At 35.1% G+C, this 22877-nt stretch overlaps 1 protein-coding gene and 2 long non-coding RNA genes across 7 annotated transcripts in view; all 3 read left to right on the forward strand.

The window, feature by feature from the left end:
- Nucleotides 1-22877, forward strand: part of LOC125675780 (uncharacterized) — a 113941-nt gene that overhangs the window by 21425 nt on the left and 69639 nt on the right. The gene's annotated exons all lie outside the window — the stretch shown is intronic.
- LOC125674401 (uncharacterized) lies at nt 1866-10550 on the forward strand. Of its 2 annotated transcripts, XR_008801365.1 has the most exons (4): nt 1866-2921; nt 5498-5597; nt 8455-8474; nt 10442-10539. It is a non-coding gene; the product is annotated as an uncharacterized LOC125674401 (long non-coding RNA). The 2 variants fall into 2 exon arrangements; XR_008801366.1 differs by lacking the exon at nt 8455-8474 and having other exon boundaries at nt 10442-10550.
- On the forward strand, nt 10588-20302 carry LOC130052962 (uncharacterized). 2 transcript variants are annotated; one of them, XR_008801370.1, is made up of 4 exons: nt 10588-10631; nt 12964-13059; nt 14980-15030; nt 15336-20302. It is a non-coding gene; the product is annotated as an uncharacterized LOC130052962 (long non-coding RNA). The 2 variants fall into 2 exon arrangements; XR_008801369.1 differs by lacking the exons at nt 10588-10631; nt 12964-13059 and having other exon boundaries at nt 13164-15030; nt 15336-17170; nt 17804-20302.

The following is a 22877-nucleotide window of genomic DNA, read 5'->3' on the forward strand; positions in this document are numbered from 1 at the left end:
AAGCCCTCACCAAAATAGTTCCGTATACATGTATATATATATATATATATATTAATTATATATATATATATATATATATATATATATATATATATATATATATATATATATGAAATCATGTTTAGATAGACCAATGGTATATAATTATCTGCATTAGGGAGACCGCAGGATTAGGGGGGGAAAATCTGGTCTCCCTAATATTTTAGCATCGTGCAGGTGCCAACTCACTGTACTTTCAAGGATAAATCTTATGTAGTAGTATCTTTAGATTGTACTTTCATAGAATGCGTTATCAGGAGTAGGCGCTTTCAGGTTTTAAGGACAGAAAATAAATTTTAATTATAGACTTTGTATATTGAAAAATAAAGTAAACCTGCCTTAGGGAGACCATCAAAAATCGTTGTGAAAAATCAAAAATCGACTATATATTTTATTTTCGGTTTTTGAACATTGTTTCTATGACTAATAGGCACATATCTGGACACTTGCTTTATTTAAAATTTTATTATTTAAAAACTTTAAATCTTGTTGTTCGATGAGATTTTCATTTTCACGATTCCGAAATTAACGCTCGGGCTCGGAGTTTTGTGTTCCGTATCCAGTCACATTGAGCGGAAAATGGCGAATTTATCTTACGGGAAGCGCATGGTAAGTTTACAAGGATAAACAAATCAACTATTATTTTTTTTATAGTGCAGATTAAAACACAGCTATATTTCTGTCGGCTTTAATAAGTATCAATGCGTTCAATGATTAGCTTTTCAAAAAAGCTTGCTGTCTTTTAGCCAAATTTTAAATATGCAATCCAAAGCAACTCTTCAAGAGCAGTAATAATTATAGAATGTTTTCATTATGCATAACTCCACGGTTTTTTTTTTTTTTTTTTTTTTTTGTACGTTTCACCAAATCCAGAAATCTCAAGTTTATAGCTAGCACAGCAAGCGTTTATGGTAACGCGAGAAAATTCGGGATGAGGTCAGTACTATGACACAAAAGTTGAACATAGTCTTATATAGGAAAAGATCTCAGATGTATCTGACTGTAGATAAACACTATTGTTTACTTTTTTATTATAATATTTTCCAAATCATTAGTTGATTAAATGAAAATTGATATTGATTAAATTCGTTATTCATTATTAAGGTTCTAACTCTGCACCCAAAATAATCATACATATGTATAATACTTGAGTTACATGTATACTTAGTTATACTTATTGCATATTTGTGTATTATTTTACATACATACATGTTAGTCCTACATAATATGTATAGGAATGTTCGCCGAAGTGTACTGCGACGTCACGATTCAGGCATGTGTGTAAACTGGTTGGCAGAACCAAAAATTGATAATGGCACTTAGTATGAAGAAGTCTACCGATAACGATATTTTATCAACATATGCGAACTCTTTGTCAGAAGAAGCGAAAAGGAGATATACGGTAAAGTTGCTGTACAACCGTGGTACCTGTTCTCTGCATGATCCTTACCATTTAACGTGAATTGGAGCCAAAGCCCAGGTACCTGGCCAGATCTGACGTTCGGTGATATTTACCTGTACCTGATCGACACACCATCTTTGTTTACAAAGGAGTCTATGAAGGCCTACAAATCATTAGATGCTTACAAGTATGGGACAATATAAATGCATAATTACGATAGTTGTTCTTGTAAATAATTCCTAATGGAATTCATGACTAACGTACTAGTACAGAAGATGTCCGCTGGTTCCCATGATTTACCACTGATGTGTTGACGCTTAATTGCAGATATCCAGAGCTCTCTTCTTGATTCTTGCTTCTTGGGTATGCGGTAAAAGCTTTTCGGACTACTCTTATCAAATTTATTAGCACAGCCTATTACACAACATGACACAGTCATCGTTTTGCTCGTGTTTACTCAGCATTCGGCCATTAAACTTTCAAATGTTTTGCCAACCAGTAAGTCACATGACTGATTTCTGACGTCACGGCGAAAATCCCTATTTATAGAATATTATAATTATGTATGTCAGTTGTATATCGTATGTAGTTATGGTTATAACCTTAAGCAACTGATATCAGATTAAGGGCATACACAACAGTTTTTTCCTACAATGAGATTTTCTTTAAAATTACACCACGTATCATTGAAGATATGAACATTAGATATATGCAAAGAAAATTACCTCATAATGCGCGATTTACAGAGCTATGGGGCCGCCATAAGGGGGTGTTTTTGAAAATACATGAAAAACAGTTTAATCATGTTAATGTTAAATAAAAACTTAAATTTCTTGCAAAGTAAAAGTCAGAACTGCCTTGTTTGAGGTTCATTGTTGAGAGCATTCATTAAATTTATTTTCTTGTAAAAAAATCATTGTGAACTGAATTTCCAATTTTTATGGGGTAAAATTGCAGTTTTTATCATTATTTATACCCTTTTATACAATACATAATCATGATAATGGCAAATTAAAATTTTTCCTCATGATGACAATTTGTTCATAATTTCATATGCTGTAAATGATAATACACGTATATTTATGCTCTTTTCAAAACATGGGGTCAATGCGCTTGTTGTTTTTTTTAGATATTTGGCATTATTTAACACTTTTTTCATCTTATTTTTGCCCATGCCAATGAATGGCGCGTTATTTGGCGGATGGCAGCATTGCTATTTACATACAATTATGATGTACGTTTCCTGCTTTTATTAAATCACTGTGACATTAAAAATGAACTATGATGTTTACCTAGATTGTTACGCGCTGGCGTTTGTTTACATGCCTGTTATGGATTTGATTGTCCATATATTGTGACGCCATGGCCTTAGTGATAGCAAAACAGAGTTATTTCCCCCTGTAACTATTGTGTATGCCTTTAAGTGGACTCATCTGTACTTTTTCAGTTAAAAGTTGAAAGTCAAGGCATTTTGCAAAAGGTGGGTACAATCTTGCATTAAAAGATGATTCCAATGTTCAATCACTTTCATTCTTTGACACCAGAGATATTGTAACTTTTTCTGTCAACTCGTCATTATGTGGGGGTGGTGATATGGTACATGTAATGTAAACAAAGAAAGGAGGCTAACACAAATGCAGAGGCCCCCCCCCCACACACACACACACAATTCGCAACATGTTTTTCACAGTATGGATAATTAAATATGTATTACTATATATAGATCTCTTTAGCAAGGCCCTTCTTTGAAACTGTATACATGTACATCTCCTTTCAATATTCAACATTTATCTCGGGGGGGGGGGGGGGTATTGTGATTGGTCAGCAGGTTGGGCAAGTGATTTTTGACATAGCTACTTGCCCTTGGGCAAGTGCATTAAAATTGTATTTGTCAGTCCTTGTGACACTTTTTTGTCAACTTTCCTATGCACTCTGACTCTGCACCCATATGAATGAAATGATACAATTCATGTCATGACCTACCCTCTAGGTCATATCTTTAAGGTCACTAGATCATTTTTTGTTAATTTCTTGTGTGTTCTATATCTCCAACTTATTTAGGATATTTAAAACTTTTGTCAACACGATGTGTCATGACTTGCACTATAATCTACAGACCCTGAAACGTGCTACTACACCAGTTGCACGGTACGGTTCGGTACGCTTTATGAACGGTACGGTTCGTTTTCTGAACGGTACGGTTCGTTTCTTGAACAGTACGGTTCGTTTCTTGCACGGTACGGTACGCTTCTTGAACGGTACGGTTCGCTTCTTGCACGGTACAGTTTGCTAAAAATAGCTGCACGCTTTGTGAACGGGTTGCACGTTTTATTAATGAAGTGGGCGTGGCCTGAACGCTTTGACTTCGTATAAATTGTACGTTTCGATAGTTTGTTTTCACTCGATCGGTCTTATTCGGCTCTTTGATTATCGGCTGCAGGATTTGTGGTTGTGTTAGAATGTGCACATGGGGAAATGAGATGTTATTTTTGATTGCTTCGATGGAATAATTCCATATTGATAACGTACATAAAAGTTATGAATAAAAGTTTTTAGAATTTGCTTAAGTCTAAGTCTTAATGGTTGTTATTACGTTTCAATTTGTTTTTCATTTCTCATCAGACATTTATTAATTTACGATTTTATAAAAAGTTGTTACATGAACTGCTCCCCGACATGGGCGTGCGTAAGTGTAAAAACAAAGCGTATTAAGTTTCCGGATATAAATTACAGTGCCTAAATTGGAAAAGTTTTTAAGAAGAAGTGAATTTTGTTTTGAATACACTAAAGTCGCAAATGACACAATGATTATTTTCTGCACTTCACATTTATTGTGATTTATCATCGGCATTATGAAAGATCCAGGATATCTGCACGTGAAGTTTGTACATCCTTTTTTGTCAGCATTCAGTCATTCATAAATAATGTTAGATATCTGTTGCATTTGTCTTTGAATCAAATAAAATGATGATAATACATATATATTCCTATCCTTTATCACGCGAAGTCCGATTTTCATTTCCCTGACTTTATTTTTGATTACTGAAAATTGAATTAAAAAAAATTAACAGAAAAGTAAGGCAAGTGTATAGTTTGCAATAAAAATGTTTCATATACCTTTTCTATATATTGTTGAAATACTTGAAAATGCTGAAATGAATAATTTTTTGCGTCCGATTTGATGCTTTGCATCAATTTAACTTGTTTACATTCTTTTACACATGTATGTATCTATTTATTTCTCTGTCGATGTAATTAAAAATTGTTTATTAGTGTATTTAATAAATCCGCCAATCTAAATCTATCTATATGGGTCGTTATCAATGTAGAAGAGAAAAAGATATGTCAAAATTATTGCTAATAAAGTAATGAAAATATTACAGTGTAGAACGTGACAATTTTTCTAATCGGTCTAGAAATTTCTCATATGATTCAGACACTGTACGTAGGAAAGTATATATTGAATACAACAGTAGACAACCATTCGTCTCATAGCGAATTAGAAATCTTCTAACACTTTGCCGCGTAGTTTTGAAATCGTACTTTGTTTTAAGCATCTCGGTGATTTTCACAGTTGATAACCCAGCTTCGTGATGTTTGAGGATAATGCTTCGAATAGCCAGCGATAGTCTACGACCTCCTTTCCCATCGGGCGCCATTGTGAAAATAATATACTGTGGCTGAAAAAGTGGGTCACGTGACATAAATTGCACGCTTTCTGCACGGTACGGTACGCTTTTGGGCTTTTGGGGGCGGGGTTTGCATAATATTATCCTGCACGCTTTCTGCACGGTACGGTACGCTTTTTGAACGATACGGTTCGTTTCTTGAACGGGACGGTACGTTTCTTGAACGGTACGGTTCGTTTCTTGCACGGAACGGTTCGGTTCGTTTTTAAGGTGTAGTAGCACGTTTCAGGGTCTGTACTTTGAGACAGTGCACACCTTTTTATATCCCAATTTATTGAGTGACTTTCTTGAGATATTAAAAGATGGTTAGATGACCAAGTGTTGACTGATATATGATGTTTTCATTTTATGTTTTTATTTGTAACAGAAAGTAAAACGCCTGAAGCCTGAGGAAGATGCCAAATGGTGGTGTCAGGCTGGTCTTGACAAAGATGGGTTCAAAGTAAAATATATATCTGACTATAAAGGTGAGTTTAAACCATATTTATATCATCTTTGCTTGCTCATTTGTTCCTATATTCCTACAAGGCTGAATTCATGCAGGAACAACTCCGCATAAGAAACAAGATCTTAGCCTCAAAATCTAATCTAACGTTCAGATACATAGATGACGTCTTATCTACATGTATTAACCAGTTTTCACGAAAAACTTTGTAAAGCACAGGCCCTTCGGGCTTCCCAGTATAATAATTGTGCAAGCCCGAACAATATTTTGCAGGCCCAAAATGTTTTTTTTCTAATTTGACCTCTTGTTATCTGCTGATTCTACTCTATAGACACATGCACAGTTCTACTGTAGGAAAATACAGGTCAAGATGATCATAGTTAGAGAACAACTGACATTAAAAGGATTATATTATTTTTCAACATATTAATCCAGTATATGCGAAAGTTTTTGGACCACACAGGACATTCGGTCCTGTGTAATCAATGAACACACTGGACCGAACCAAATTTTGTCAGACCGAAAAACCTAATGTAAAAAAGTGAAACATGTGAAAATGCAAAACCAAGGGAATCTTATTTATTATACTAGTAATACTATACCAGGAATCCCTCCCGTATAATACTTTAGACAGTCCATGCGGTTTTAATCAATTTATTTACGTATTTGGATGTGTGCTATTTTTTTTTACTTATAACAAACTCCGCATCAAGATAGTAAAGCTCAAAACCGGACATTGAGACATCGGACATTTTGGTCCGGTGTAAAAAATGATGCATCGGACCTGAGGCACTGCACATCGGTCAGGTCCGACGGTCCGATGTCTTTCGCATAGACTGATTAATCTCGCAGATACATCAGCAGCTTATGTTCAACTCTGTTTTGTATACACCACGTACAAAACATTTTGTTTTCTCCAGAATCACTTAAATGTTAGCCAAGGCCCACCCTCGCAGTGTTCGAAATTGGTTTAAAACTTGGTATAGACCACAGGTCTATGCCAAGATAAAATGACTTAGACCTCATCGAATTGGCATAGACCATAACATTGAAAAAATAATAACACAAATTTAAAACATTTTCATTTACTTCTAATATACTTAGAAAGTGTATTTTTTTCCATTTCTGTAATATCCTTTCCTCATAATGTTTATCAGACATCGACTGACCATGCAAGGCCCTCTTGGATACTTTATTGCTTTAAATCTAGAAAATTGGCATAGACAATTTGGTCTATCTCAATTACAGTTGGCATAGACCAGTGCCATTTGACATAGACTCGGTCTATCGGTCTATGGTTAATTTCGAACACTGTCCTCGGTCCAATGGGGCATGAATTTTCGTTTTTTTTCTCCTCGTACGACAGGGTTTTTTTTTTGGTTTTTTTATCGGATGGTTGTGATTGTGAAATACGCTTGGGTGGTTTTGAATTTCCCGGACGAGCCCCCTCCCTATACTTCAGAAAAGGCAGCATGGTTGATAATTTTTCTATGCGAAATTTGACTACTAAGTCATGACATTTAGTCTGAGTCAATCTCACGCTTTATTTGTAATATATACAGAACATATAAGAAAACATTTACAGGCCCACCGGACTCCAGGGTTTAATATTTTAAGAAGCCTGATCCCGATTTTACTGGCCTCGGGCATCGGGCCGCTGGTTAACGTCGAAGACTGATTAACAATGATACTGTTTCTAAGTATCTGCATATCATTTATCCTCCTGAACTTGAGATTAACTCAACTACATGTATGGAGTCGCATTGTTCTGCCTCATATTTAGACCTTTTTTTTAATTTGACAGGCAAGGAAAATTAAACACGAAGATATATGATAAACGTGATGATTACAATTTCCCTATTGTCAACTTTCCACACTTGTCAAGCAACATTCCATCTTTTCCCACGTACGGTGTATTTGTTTCCCAGTTGATTCGCTACGCTAGACATGCTAGAGGAAGCTCTTTGTATAAAGACTTCTTGAACAGATCTGCTTGCCAAAAAACTGTTGACACAGGGATACCAAATGCCCAAGCTTATATCATCAATGAAAAAGTTTTATGGGCGACACCACAAACTCGTTAACAGATACAGCATCAGTGTTTCAAAATTGTCTCGTGATATACTCTGCGCTACATAACTAATTTTTCTGGTCTCTTACCTGATTTGACTTTGAGAAATGCATGACGAGTGACACATGTGGAGCACTCACTCATGAAGTGCTCACTCTTCTGGAACACCTGGCCTCACCCAGGATGATTCTAGGGTTCATGCGTTTCCTTGTTTTTTGTGTGTTTTTATGTGTCGATCGTATTTATTTTCAATTTTGTCCCTGGTCTTTCCATTTTGATTGCCACATTGGTACCTTTTCTTGAATATACTTTAAATAGAGATATTTTTAGGAGGTTTTTAGAAGGTTTGAAATAAGAATTTATGCTTGCTTGTGCTATTATAAATGCTCACCTACATGTAGTAGATTTTGAAAAATCATATTGATATTTTTTGGCACTATTGTGTGTTTGACCCATCAACTCAGACACACATAAGCTTGTAATTGCATGGTATTGTACATGTATGTGATCCTAATAAGTACTTGTATCACCAAATATTGAAATCACTGAAATTGAGTGCAAATGAGAAAGAAATGTTATTGCTATACATACAGTGTACTGTTTACTTTAGGTGAACTAATGCTGAGTTGCTTGTGCTCTATTTGTATGAATGCACTTGTTCTTGCATTATGCAGGATTTGGTGTATTTGCCGAAAAAGACTTCAGAGCAGGGGATTTTCTTCTAGAATATGTTGGAGAAATAATTACTGAAGAAGAGGCATTTGAAAGGCAGAGAAAATGTGATGAAAATACATTTTTTTTTTACAAGAACAAAGGAAAAAGTATGTGGTAAGTTTTATACATGAATGATGGTAGACATCAGAAAGTGTTTTGTTTTCAGTTTGCAAAGCTCATTGTTGTTTTCTAAATTAAACGACATGTACATGTAAGAACATTATTGATCTTTATTTGGTTAATGCATAATTGAAATAGTTTTTTGTACCGGACTTGAGAAAGTCGGGGTAATATGATACCTGTACATGTATTTGCTTTGTGCCTGACTGTCTGTCAGCGTGTGTGCCTACTTGCTTATTGCGTGTCTGCCTGATAGTTTTTTATACGCCCGTCGAAGACGGGACGTATTATGGTATGGCGTCGTCCGTCTGTCTGTCCGGACCTTGTGGGCAGGATACAGACTGAACCATAAGCCCTAGGACTTTACAACTTGGTACATTTGATCACCATGATGAGAGGAAGATGCCTATTGTTTTTCATGGTCAAAGGTCAAGGTCGTAGTATCACTTTTTAGGAAAACCTTGTGGGCAGGATACAAACCGAACCGTAAGCTCCAGGATATTATAACTTGGTATATTTGATCACCATGATGAGAGGAAGATGCCTATTGTTTTTCAAGGTCAAGGTCGTAGTATCACTTTTTAGGAAAACCTTGTGGGCAGGATACAAACCGAACCGTAAGCTCCAGGATATTATAACTTGGTATATTTGATCATTATGATGAGAGGAAGGTGCCTATTGTTTTTCAAAGTCAGAGGTCAAGGTTCTAAGGCTATCCCTCTTTATATCTTGATATCCATTTCTACAAGCATAATAATGAATTAACTCACAGAGGACAGTGCTAACTTCACTAAAATATGAATCCCACTAAAATATGTTTTCCTTGAGCAAAATCTACGGGCGTATTATGCCACATTGGCGTTGCTCTTGTTGGTTTATTTTTCCTCAACTATTTTGTGCATGATGTTCATACTGTGTACATACTTTGTTACATGTAATACTCTGTCACATACCAAAATTAGGTCACTGCCTTTTGTATTTTGACCTTAACCAATTAAAGAAATTGGGTTTTGGGGAAATATCTCCTCAACTAGTTCAATCAGGATATTCATATTTGGTACATGAGTAGGTATATTGTGTAATATACCATAGTGTTCAATCTAAAGCAATTTAGCATGGCGCGGTGTCATGCCCTTTTCCTGATGCCATGCCCTTTTTTTTCCGGCGCCATGCCCTTTTTCTCATTCAAACCTATCGACAACAGAGCGCCATTTATTTCTATTTGGTAAAAGTAATCTTAAAACTACATTAGACCACTGGTCGTCTCTAACGAAAAAAGAAAGATATAACGAGTTAAGTTCATTCTATGAAATTTAAATTGAGGGAATTTTACATGACCTGAAGTTATGAAATAATGCCCCCCTCCCCCCTATATACTAGTTTTTTCTGAATCTGTGTAATTTTATTTTTGGAAGGCAAGTACATGAAGATGCATATAACACTTTCTCAAAAAGAGAAAGTATATACATGTAGGATGTATTGCAAAGTTATATATATTACTAAATATTGTTGCCTTTAAAATCAAATAATTATGATAACAAAGTGCCCTAAAAATCCGAAAATTGCATAACGTGTGCCCTTTTAAGGCAAAATTTTGTGTGCCTTTTTTCTTTCTATACCAAAAGTAGGTCACCGCCACCTATATTTCCATTGTTTTTGTTTTTTTTACAGAGTTTACAGCCCTTGACACTTAGAATATCTCCAGAATAGTAGATTAATTTTTTCATCGCAACTCCTCTTCAATGGTTTGAGGGAAAATGTTTTGAAACTTTGTAAAAAGTAAAGGCATGATATGAAGATGCACATGGAGGAGGGGCATTATGGTCCATTGTTTTTAATTTTTTTAAAGAGTTACAACCCTTACCACTTTCAATTTTAGTCAAAATATAGGTTAATCTCATAACTTTGCCATTTCTGCTGACTTGCTACCACTTTGAGATACATCTATTTGTCATTTTCAGTATTGATGCTTCAACTCAAGATCATATATGCCAGTATGTCAATGATGGGAACAAGATGGCTAATGCTGTCATGAAACTTTTGACTTTTGAGAGGCCTTGTCTATGCTTGTTTGCTGTCAGAGATATTCAAGAGAAAGAAGAAATACTGTATAACTATGGAGATACTCAGAATCTCTGGTGGAGAAATAAGGTACAGATATTGAAGAAAGCATAATAATTTCTCAATCTACTGTGATTGACTTGATCCATGATATCAAATGTTCAATGAACTGGATTAAATTTCTTTAGATATAAAGTTATATAATGATTTACCCTTGAATTGAGGCATTAATACAAATTTGAAATTTGATAACCATGAAGATGAATAGTTTCAGTTTACATTGTATTTTGAGTTTTTCACCTCTCAACCTATACTTGAAGTTTATGGCTTTTCTCATCCCATGGAAGGAAATGATATATATTATTACTCATTACTTGACTTCACCTAAGCCATGAATTGATTGCTTTGTTTTACATTCATGTCATTTCATAGAAAATTCAGTATTATGGACCATTGTATCTCACGTGGAACAGCAGTTTTATGTGAGCTTTTCTGATCACAATTTTTCCGTTGTCTGTCCTTCGTAAATTTTTTAAGTGTTAGACTTCTTCTCTGAAATTGCTTGGCAAATTTCAACCAAACATGGCAGGAAGCATTATTGCGCGGTGGGGATTCAAATTTGTTCAAATGGTGCCTTTGGCACCTAGGGTTCTGTACTTAAGGGCCAAAAAGGGTGAAAATGTACCATTTCTGAAAAAATCTTCTTTTCAGAAGGCACTGGAAAGAATGATAAGATTTTATGCATGGGGCATCTAAAGGACCATGAGATTCAAGTTCATTCAAGAGAAAACGATCTGCAAACTTTGGGGCCCATATAGGGGGTTCAAAGTTTGACGTAGGCTTATATAGGAAATAAGATTTAAAAAATTGTGAAAGTACATGGCAGAACCACTTGATATTTTGCATGAAGCTTCCTAGCAACAAAAATTGTTAAAGTGATATTGGTTTGTCAACTTGTCGACTGCCCATAAGGGGGTGGGTGGGGATGGGGTAGTGGTTTCAAGTTTTACCCATGGGGGTAGGTTCAAAGTTAAACATATGCTGATATAAAAAAAAAATATTCTGCGAAAGTACTAATATGACTGGACATGAGAGGCCTCATGATTAAAAATGTGATCCCATAACCACTTGGACATGGAGGCCCCTATACAGTAAAAGATATAAAAATGTTCTTCTGTGAAAGTACATGTACTAAGCAGAATGATTAGATATTTTGCATGAACTTCCCAGCAACAAGAGGAGTCAAATTATTCAAGGGAAATCAATCCATTGACTTAAGCATGTTAAGGGCCTGCAAGTGGATGAAAGTTTAACAAAGTCTTATACTGGAAAAGATATAAATTGTCTTTAGTGGAATACTGAGCAGAATGACTTGGTATATTGCATAAAGCTTTCTAGCAACTTTTATGTTTAGGTGAGCATTGTGGGCCATTGGCCTCTTGTTTATATATAGCTGTATTATAGGTAGTTACAAATTGTAAATTTCCAATTTTTCTGCTGAAGTGGGGCAATGGTGTCACTTGGACATATCTAATACTATCTTTGCAGTTAGATTTCTTAATTTTTTACCCCTCTGCCAATTTTGGCCTAAGGGTATTGTCAACACAAAGTCAGATGGGAGTGTATTAGTGTTTGTGTGTGTGTGCATTAGACTATTGTTTCCAGGCCATACATCCTTTGATTTTGGAGTAAGACCACTGAATCTTACTAGGATGTTCACTTACATAGGGTAGATGTGCATTTCAGGGTCAAATGTCAGGTTGACATTTGGGGAGGTTACTATAACTTAAAATAGCAAAATTGTTTTAGGAAAATATTTCCTAAACTATAAAAGATGGATCATTGAACTTTGGTAGGATGTTTACTCAGATAGAGTAGATATGCCTTTTGGGGTCAAAGTATCAATTTGACCTTTGGGGAGGTCAATGTAAATTAAAATAGAAAAATCTTAAGTATATAAGATGGATCATTGAAACTTGGTAGGATCTTTACTGATATAGTTTATATTTGTTTTTTGGGGTTAAAATGTAAATTTGACCTTTGGAGAGATCACTATTATTAAAAATAACAAATTTGTTTACTAAAAATAGCAAATTAGCTATCTCCTAAACTATAGAAGATGGATCATTGAACATTCTCAGGATGTTTACTCAGATAAGGTAGATGTTGGGGTCAAAATGTGAATTTGACCTTTGGGGAGGTCACTGTTACATGTACTGAAAATATAAAAAAAGTCTTAAATTTAGAAGATTATTGAAACTTGGTAGGATGTTAATCAGATATGGTAAATTAGCCTTTTTGTGTCAATATGTCAAAATGCTGAGGGTTAATCTGCAAGTTTGGAGAACCTATTTTTATTTTACTCATGACCGTTCATTCCTTACCATGAGTTGGCATTGTATCATTTTATACTCTTTTTCAGTGGAACATACATGTAATGGAAACACAGAAAATGATGAAAATGGACAGGGTGACTATGAGGGAAGCAGTAGCTGCAGCAACCAAAGGAACAAGTCAGGTAAAGCTGTTAATCAATTATGTCTCCCCCAGCAAAAGGAGTACAACAATATACCATGGTGTTATAAATTGTGATACAGAAGTTTCGGTTTGATTCATGATACATGTATGTTAATCCACCCAAATGATATGGCTCCATTTCATTTTTAACTCACTATAGCTGAAAGCTCATGTGAGGTTTTTTGATTAGTTTGTCTGTCATCCGTCAGTCTGTAAACTTTCCACATTTTCAATTTCTTCTCCAGGCCAATTTCAACCAAACTTGGCAAAACGTATCATTGCGCGATGGGGATTCAAGTGTGTTCAAATGGTGCCCCTAGTCACAGGGTTCTGTGCTTATGGGCCCAAATGGTTAAAAAGGTACCATTCTTAAAAAATCATCTTGTCATAAAGCACTGGAGAGAATGATTTGATATTATGCACGGGGCATATAAGCGACCATGAGATTCAAGTATATTGTTACTGGTTCTATCCTCCACCAATAAAAAATGGACACCATTGTATGATGGAAAATTGTTGAGTGTGGCAAAAAAAAAAAAACCAAACAAAATCAGGGAATGAAAAAAGGTGTCATCAATGTAGTTAAGACAGTAAAAGATGTCTCTTGCAGATGTGAATATGGCATTTTTCCATAAAATAAAGCATCCCACATGACTATGCTATCTTCACTTGAGGGCACAAAAAGCAACATGATCATCCTTGCACTTCCAAACTTGGATTTTAACATTTTTTTGGATGAGAAGCAAAGAAAAATTAACAGTAAAGAATTTAAGAATATGTGAGGTAACCATAAATGCATCAACAACTAGTGCAGATGTTGCAAATTGAATTAATTTTGGTAGATTTGGCCGTTGTGGTACTTAGGTTTAAGTATATCGGGGCACCTATTAATACTAGCTAGTGGGTTCAAACTTTTTTTTTTGGTAGGGCACTGGCTTTTAAATCTGAAGGTTGTATTTGAGACTTAGTGATACTTCCTAACAATTACACTTCATTTCTTTCACAGTAAAGTTGTAATTGGAGGACGCACAGCTTTTGCAGGAGCAATTTTAGGATTTAGCATAAATTCATTCATGCTTCGCTCAAATTTTTGCTAGGAAGAAGTTTTGCTTTTGTAGCATGATACAAAAATGATGATCAAATAGATTTTGAGTGTATTTTACAACTAATTTAATCTCCTTATGATGTTGAATGTTTGGCCGGGTTGCAGAACCTGCATTCAGCTTTGAAGTATGGTGAATGCCAGGTGATCAGCTGGCTGAGCGGACCACTTGTGCATGCAATGTACTTTGTGTAATCAAATCATCTCACACCTCTAACTTGACATCCTTCAAACTTGGTACAATTGTATGGAGACATTAAAGATGTATTTTTGACTTTTTGGAAGCACTCTGACATTTTTCCAAAATTTACATTTAGCTGAACTTTGTCACTTTCACAACTTGTTTTGAAATAGACAGTACCTACTTTGTAAAATTGACTCCTCTCATAGCGTTTACTTTACATTGTTCAGACCTTGCTTGTACAGTTGTAATGAACACATTGAAGATATGTATGTGATTTTTAGGAAGTGTTCAGACATTTTTTGGAAAAGTTTACATGTAGTTGAACTTTGTATTTTTCTCAGTATGTTATTAACTCCTCTCACAGCTTTTATTTGATATTCTTCAGACCATGTACAGTTGTAATGGACACGAAGAAAATCTGCATGTGGCACTTTAGAAGTGTGCTACATGTTCATATCTTTGTAATTTTCCCAGCATGATATCTAAAGGCATGGCCTAAAATATTTCATTTTATGTCAGTGAATAATGTATTAAATCAACCATGCCATTTTGGCCAATTTTAGTATTTCTTGAAACCAACCCTAACCTTAACGTCTATACCTGTAGTCTGTAATGCATATTTAAATATATTTCAGGTTCTGTTCAGGAGTCCCTAAATGGTATTCAATGTTCTGCAATGCTTCCAGGTATAGTTATGCTTTCATTGTTCTTTCGAATAATTTAATCAGTGCTTTAACATGAAGATGTTTAATAAGCTCTGTTTTAATGTGATGAAACTTTGAAACTTGAACACAAGGATTGTAAAAACTGTATTCTCAGATATTTGAGTCATCTGTTTTTCTCTCTTGATCATTTCTTTTTACCTCATTTTGGGTATTGATCTACATAACATTCTAAGTTACATTTCGGGAAATATTGCCTTTTACAATTTACTGACTTCTTAATTTCCTAATGAATAAGTAGACTACTGATGAATTCCATTCAATTTTAGAGGAAACTTGTTATGTTAATGAAGAATATACTAACGGTGATGATGAACAGGTGGAATCAGTTCAAAAGAATGTTCCTAGGACATCTAGAAAATGCTCAGGCAAGAATTAAGTTTCATATTATATTTGCTCTACTGTTCTTAAACAATTGGATTATGCAATTTAATCAACTATTGCTTATAAACCGAAGCCATTGAGGTGTCATTCCATGTTCTGTCATCTTTTAACTGTCCATTCATCCAGAACTGTATTACTTTTGTTACTGTTTCTCAAAGGGCAAGGTCTCTGGCTTGAGTACAACTGCAGTTAACATTTTTATACGCCCGTCTTAAGACGGGACGTATTTGGTATGGCGTTCATGTCCGTCCGTCTGTTAGCTTTTTCGTGTCCGACCCGTAACTTAAATACTACAAGGCCTAGAATCATCAAACTTTGTCTGTAGATACATCTTGGGTAGAAGGTGTGTCGCACATTAAAACCAGGTCACTGTGACTTTTCATTAAGAAGATATGGCCATATATGGCAAAAACTTGTCCTGCTCATAACTTGAAAACTATTAGACCTAGACCTAGAATCACCAAAATTGGTCAACTAATGCATCTTAGGTAGAAGGTGTGTCGCATCCTACTTTAAGGTCACTGTGACATTTAATTAAGGTGATATAAAAAAAGAATGTTTTAATGGGTACAATCTATACTGTTAACAATATGTGATGGGCGTATCATGTGCCGTGGCGGTGCACTTTATTAAATGTGTAAACAAGGCATCACACCTTCATTTAAATTAGAACATGGATATATTTAACATGGATGACATTATGTGAGAATACCAATAAAAACATGGATGCCATTATATACATGTAGCTGAAAAATTGTTGAGTGTGGAGATAAACAATCAATAATCTCATAAAAACAAAGCAAATACAGAGGACAAGTTTGACTTTGATGACATATTATGCTAGAAATACTGCCCTTGAAAATTTTAATTTCACCACTTTTAACTTCAGATGAAATATCAGAATGTGATATGTTGGATTTACATTTAGTGCAAAAGTATATTGAGCAAAGATGAAGGTCAAAATTGTTTTAAAGTTGATGGTATTTGTTTTTCAAAGTTACTGTCCTTGAATTGTTAGATTTTAATAATCATTGTTAAAGTGAATGATAATTGTATTATGGGTCAGTACAAGGAATTCTTGAGGAGATGAGCAGTAGGGAAACAAACAAATTGTCTTCTCAGAAAGACTTACTGTAGTTTCATCATTTTTTGTCGATCATCAATTTTCGTGGATTTTGTTGTTGACTTCATACATGAATTCAAATGTTCAACGAAATGTTATAATTACCTATATATGTTAAATATAAAACATTCATCCATGAATTCAAATATCCTAGAATCTAAGCATCTTTGCTTGAACCGAAGCACCTACTGAAAACCATGGAATTCCATGACCGGGAATATTAATGAAACCAAAGTAACTATTTTCAGTAAAGCTTCTCAAGAAAATACAGCTTTGCCCCATCCATCTCACTGTGTTGTACTGTTATTGCTTCTTGCTGGTTTACACCAGTAAAATCAACACAACCACCAACAGCCATAAAACAGATTTGTAATGTTAGACAAGCTAGATGGCAACATTTAAAAAGAACTTTCATATTTTGGAAGACACATTATTTCGTTTTGGTGTTCAAATTATAATGCATTTACAGTTAATATAAAATCATACTTTTTGTTGTAGTGAAATGGTCAAGAGAAGATAACATTATTGTAAGAAATCATTTTAGGGACTTTGTATATCAGACTGCCATCTGCTCCACAAATGAGAGACCACTGCAAAGTAAGCATTTGTAATGAATACATGTAATGTAAATATATATAGAATGGAAATGATTACATGAAGGTTGTGAGATAAGATCGTAATGAATTTTATTATGATCTCCCTTAGTTTACCAAGGTTGTGATTAAGGGCTAATTATACCCCCACAAGGATAGGGGGTATACTGTTTTACCCTTGTGTGTCATTCCATCCGTCTGTCCATCATTCCATCTGTAACACCTTTCTGTTTGCCATATCTCAAAAATTATACAACTTAACATCTTAGAATTTTGTACATAGCTTTATATGGATGAGATGTATTGTGAGATGCAATTTCAGATCCATCGGACATCTACTTCCTGTTTGCCGAAAACTTAGAATTTTTCGTATGCAGTGGTCAGATACAACATTTTTCGTAACATATTTCTCAGCAACTATACATCACAGGCTACTGATATTTTGCATGAAGATTTATATAGGTATGATGTATTTAGGGATGCATTTTCAGATCCATTGGACAACTTCCTGTTTGCTGAGAACTTGGACGTTTAGAGCGGGGGTATCACTAGTGAGCATTGGCTCACAGATTCCTTGTTTTCATTAAAAATAATTTGGAATTAAATGTTTATAGGACATCTTTGGTTTCTTTTGTAGGCAAAGAGGCCATTCTTCAATTTCTCACAACAACTAACTTACAGAGCATCAGAGGTTTAACTGCAGATGAACAATACACCAAAGTCAGAACAAAGCTATTTAATGACAGGCTGTGAGAACAAAAACAGCAACATCCATGACAAAAATGTCAGGAACAAAGTAAAAGCAATAAACAGATTTTAGATCTACAGTTGAAGCTGATACATTACCCTATTGTCTGTCCATCTGTTGTCATTTCTTGTCATCACATTTCCTTCTAAGTTAACGAGAAGATTTGCATGAGACTTTACCGGAATGATTTCCTAGTGATTTAGTTGGTTCTAATGAATTTTATGGAGTTCAACCCCTAAGGAGCCATGACTTAAAAAGTCATCACATTTCCTCCTAGGTCATTGATTGGAATTTGATGAAACTGAACAAGAATGATCCCCTAGTTTCCAAGATTTCTGAATGTCACTTTCCTTTTTATTCTTTGAGCATAAGGGTTAAAGCTTGAATTGAGACATGGTCTATGTCTTTGAGGTCAAAAGGTCAAGGTCACTGGCCTGAATGAATACTTATATTTTACAGTTTATAGCTCTACTGAGCTTATGTGATACCCTGTCGTCTATCCATCTGTAAACTTAAGGTTCTTTGCATGGAACAGATTTTGATAAAACTCATAAAATGAGCTGGTAGTGGTCTAGATGGTACAAATCCAATTTTATTGGGTTCTGACCCCTAGGGGTCGAATAAGGGGCCACACCCTTAAAACTTGTAATAGCATCTCCTGAGGTAATGAATGGATTTTGATCATACCTACCTAGAATGATTCCCTAGTAGTTTAGTTGGTCTTAAATTTTCATAGGGGTCTGACCCTCAGGGGCCCAGTTAACTGCCACATCCCAAAAAGTTTGTTATTTGCCTCTCCTCCTAGGTTATAAGTTGCATTTTGAGGAAACTTACTATGAATGATACCTGACTAGTGTGATTGGTTCAAATAAGTTCTCATGGTGGTCCTACCCCTAAGGGCTTAGTAAGGGTGAACCCTAAAACATTGTTATTGCATCTCTTCCTACATTATTGGTTGGATATTGATAAAACTTACTCAGAATAATCCCCAAGTGGTCTAGTTAGTTTTATAAATTTTTATGGGGGTCAGAACTCCAGTTCCCACTTAGGGGCCAAGCCCTAAAAAGTTTGGTATCACAACTTCTCCTAGGTTTTTGGTTGTGTTTTGATGAAACATACCCAGAATTTTCCCTTATTGGTCTAATTAGACCTTATAAATTTTCATGGGGGTCCGTTCCCTATGGACCTATTTAAGGGCCACCCCAAAAGTTCTCCTAAGGCAATGGATGGATGTTGATAAAACATACAGCATAATCCTCTAATGGTGTAGTTGGTCCTAATGAATTTTTATCGGGGTCAGACCTCTAGGGATCCCATTAGGCACCTCAAGTTTGTTGTCCCATCTCCTACTCCTAGGTATTTGGTTCGATTTTGATGGAACTTATGCAAATTGATCCCCTAGAAGATTATTTGTTCTTATGAATTTCATAGGAATTGACCCAGTTAATGGCCATACCCAAAAAAGATTATTATTGCATCTCCTTCTATGTCATTGACTGGATTTTGATAAAACTTTCGCAGAATAATCCCCTAGTGGTGTAGTTTGTCCTTATGAATTTTCATGGGGCTCTTGACCCAGTCTGACAAAGGAAGAGGCAACCCCTTAATAAGTCTGTCATTGAATCTTTTCTCAGGTTTTTGGTTGGATTTTGGAGAAACTTTCCCAGATTGATCATCTGGTGGTCTAGTTGATCCTTATGAATTTTCATAGGTGTCTGACTGTAGGGGCCAAGTAAGGGTAATCACATCTCCCAGGTTATTAGTTGGAATTTGATGAAACTTACTCAGAATAATCGTCTAGTGCTTTAGTTGGTGCTAATGAATTATCATGGGTGTCCTACCCCTACAAGCCCAATCAGGGACCACACCCAAAAAGTAATGATGGCATCCTCCTATGTTATTGGTTGGATTTTGTTGAAACTGACCAAGAATGATCCCCTAGTGTTGTAGTTGGTCCTAAAAAAAATCCATCCTTAGGGGCCCAGTAAGAGGTCACATTCAAAAGAGTATGTTATTGCATTTTCTCCTAAGATACCAGCTGGATTTTGATGAAACTTGCCCTCAATGATCCCCTGATGTAGTTTGTCCCAATTCTTATGTGGACAAGTCCCAAGGAACAAAGTTAATGCTATGCCTAAGTAAATTTTAAGAATTTAATTATTTCTGCATATGTCAGTAGAGCATCAGGTCCTCTTGGACCTTTCATGAACATGCTGTAACCTACCTACAGGTGGGGATACTCATTTAAATTTCACTTTAAATAATATAATCATGTTGTCATGAATTCTTAAAATGCTTTATGTACATCTCTGAGAAATCATAGTTACTTTTTAAATTGCAATAATGTCTTAAATACTGGGAGATTGTTTCAATAAATGTTAAAATGTTGCTGTATGATTTGTTTTCTGTCAACTTATGTAGATTAACCTGAGGAAACTAGGTTCTGTTAAAGGAAAAATCTAGATTTAAATTTAGTTTTGCTCAACAACTTCTCCTGTGGTTTGTCTTGTTTTTCAACAGAAGTCATCATTTTATGATTGGTTTTCAGAATTATTGTACATGAATTAGAAATACTAGGTAAGGTCAAATATTCAACAGAAATATTTTTGAAGTGAAATAGGACTGCAAATGAAGTCTGAAAGATTCATGAAAGAGAAAACTTGTGTGCACTAAGACCAAGAATCTTACTGAAGCTGCCTTGATGAGAGGCCAATATACATTGTATATATCACAAGGCCAGGCACTCCTATATTCAATTTTCAAGGGGAAGACATTGTTTTTGTACTTTCTGTCCACCTGTCTGTCATAAAATCTTGTAAACACTTCTCCTTCTATATGGCTTATTTATAGGATAGACTTGAAACTTTGCAAAATGCTTCATTGCCATTTAAAGATATGCATATTATCTAGACGTGAGGATCCAATTATTTTCCTAAAAGTTACAATGGATCTAAGCGGGGTGGAAGGTGTAAAATAGCTTGTGAACACTCCTCCTCCAATATTGCTTATCTGATAGATTTGAAACCTTGTACAATTCTTCATTACCATTTGAAGATGTGCATATCGTCAGGATATGAGGATCCAATTATTTTTGTGCAAGTTGTAGTAGATCGAAGAGGTGGGAGGTATGAAATAGATTGTGTAGGCTTATCATATAGCCTTGAAACTTTGTACAATGCTTCATTACCATTTGAAGATGTAACTACCATCAGGATTTGATGATTCAATTATTTTTGTCTAAGATATAGTGGATCTAAGAGGGGTGAAAGGTAAAAAATCTCTTGCGAACTCTTCTCCTCATACATCACTTATCACATAGCCTTGGAAACCTTGTAAGATGCTTCATTACCTTTTGAAGATTTGCATGGTGTCAGTATATGAGGATCCATATATTTTTGTACACTTATAGTGGATCCAAGAGGAGTAGAAGGTATAAAATAGCTTGTAAACACTTCTCGTACATCAATTATTGCATAGCCTTGAAATATTGTACAATGCTTCATTACCTTTGTAATGCCCATATCATCAGTATATGAGGATGGAATTATTTTTGTACAAATTATATTGGATCTAAAAGGGGTGGTAGCTTATGAATGCTTCTCCTCATAAATCACTTCAACGCATAACCTTGAAACTTTGTACAATGTTTCATTGCTAATTGAAAATGTGCATATTAGAAGGGAATGAAGATCCATTAATTTTTTAAAACGTTATAGTGGATCTAAGAGTGGTGGAGGATATAAAATAGCTTGTGAATGCCTTTCCTCCTATATTGCTAGTTGCATCACCCTGAAACTTTGTACAATGCTTCATTTCCACTTGAAAATGTGCATTTCATCAGGATCTGAAGTCCATTAAAAGTTTCACTGGATTTCGTGGGATCAAGGACGTAGAATTGCTTATCAATACTTCTCTTAGAAGGCTTATTACATAGCCTTGAAATTAAATTTTACAATGATTCATTACCATATGAAGATGTGCATATTGTCAGGATATGAGGATCCAGTTATTTTTGGACATTATATAATTGTTGTAAGAGGGGTGGAGATTGCAAAACTTCTCCTACATGGCTCATCACTTAACCTTGAATCTTTGTATGTTGCCTCATTACCACTTGGAGATGTGCCTATCATCAGGATATATGATAATCCAAACATTTTTGTAAATGTTACAGTAGAAATATTCTGAATCTGTATAATATTAATTTGGGGAACAAGGGAGACATTTGTTTTTACTAAAAACAAGATCTAGTTTACATTATATATGATGCAACTGTGAAAATTAAGCACATAACCATTCGTTCTGTCTCTGTGTTAAACTGAAATGGTAAAAACTGCAAGGAAACAATGGTCAACTTAAATCACAAAAATATATATTGGTCTCCCTAAACTATGCAGAAAGATTACAAATGAAGGTCCACTTAAGCCATATATTGCAAATTATATATACGGTCCACTTAGGCGATATATTGCAAATTATATATACTGGTCTCCCTAAAGAATACGTAAGGATTACACATTATTAGGGAGACCGATTTTTTTGTATATTTTTTATGCTCACCGTTATGTGGAATTAATTGGCACAAGGGCAAATTTGGTACTCTTTTACTAAAAGAAATGCTATTTGTTTCTTGAAATGTGCAAGGATTAGAGAAATGTATATTGTCCCCTTAAGCCAGATTTTATAGGATGGTCTACCTAATGTAGAAATCAGATATATATATATATATATATATATATATATATATATATGTATGTGTGTGTGTGTGTGTGTGTGTGTGTGTGTGTGTGTGTGTGTGTGTGTGTGTGTTTAATATGTTATATGCCTGCACTATGTTGGGAAGATTTCATGTAAATTTCCACTTTTCTGGTCCTGTAGTTCTTAAAAAAGATTGTTAAATGACCCCACCCTAATTTGCCTTCTCATTACTATCTCTGACACTCCTTTGAAGGGGGCATGACCC

The sequence above is a fragment of the Ostrea edulis genome, chromosome 3, assembly GCF_947568905.1.
Source record: "Ostrea edulis chromosome 3, xbOstEdul1.1, whole genome shotgun sequence".
NCBI classification, from domain to species: Eukaryota; Metazoa; Mollusca; class Bivalvia; order Ostreida; family Ostreidae; genus Ostrea; species Ostrea edulis.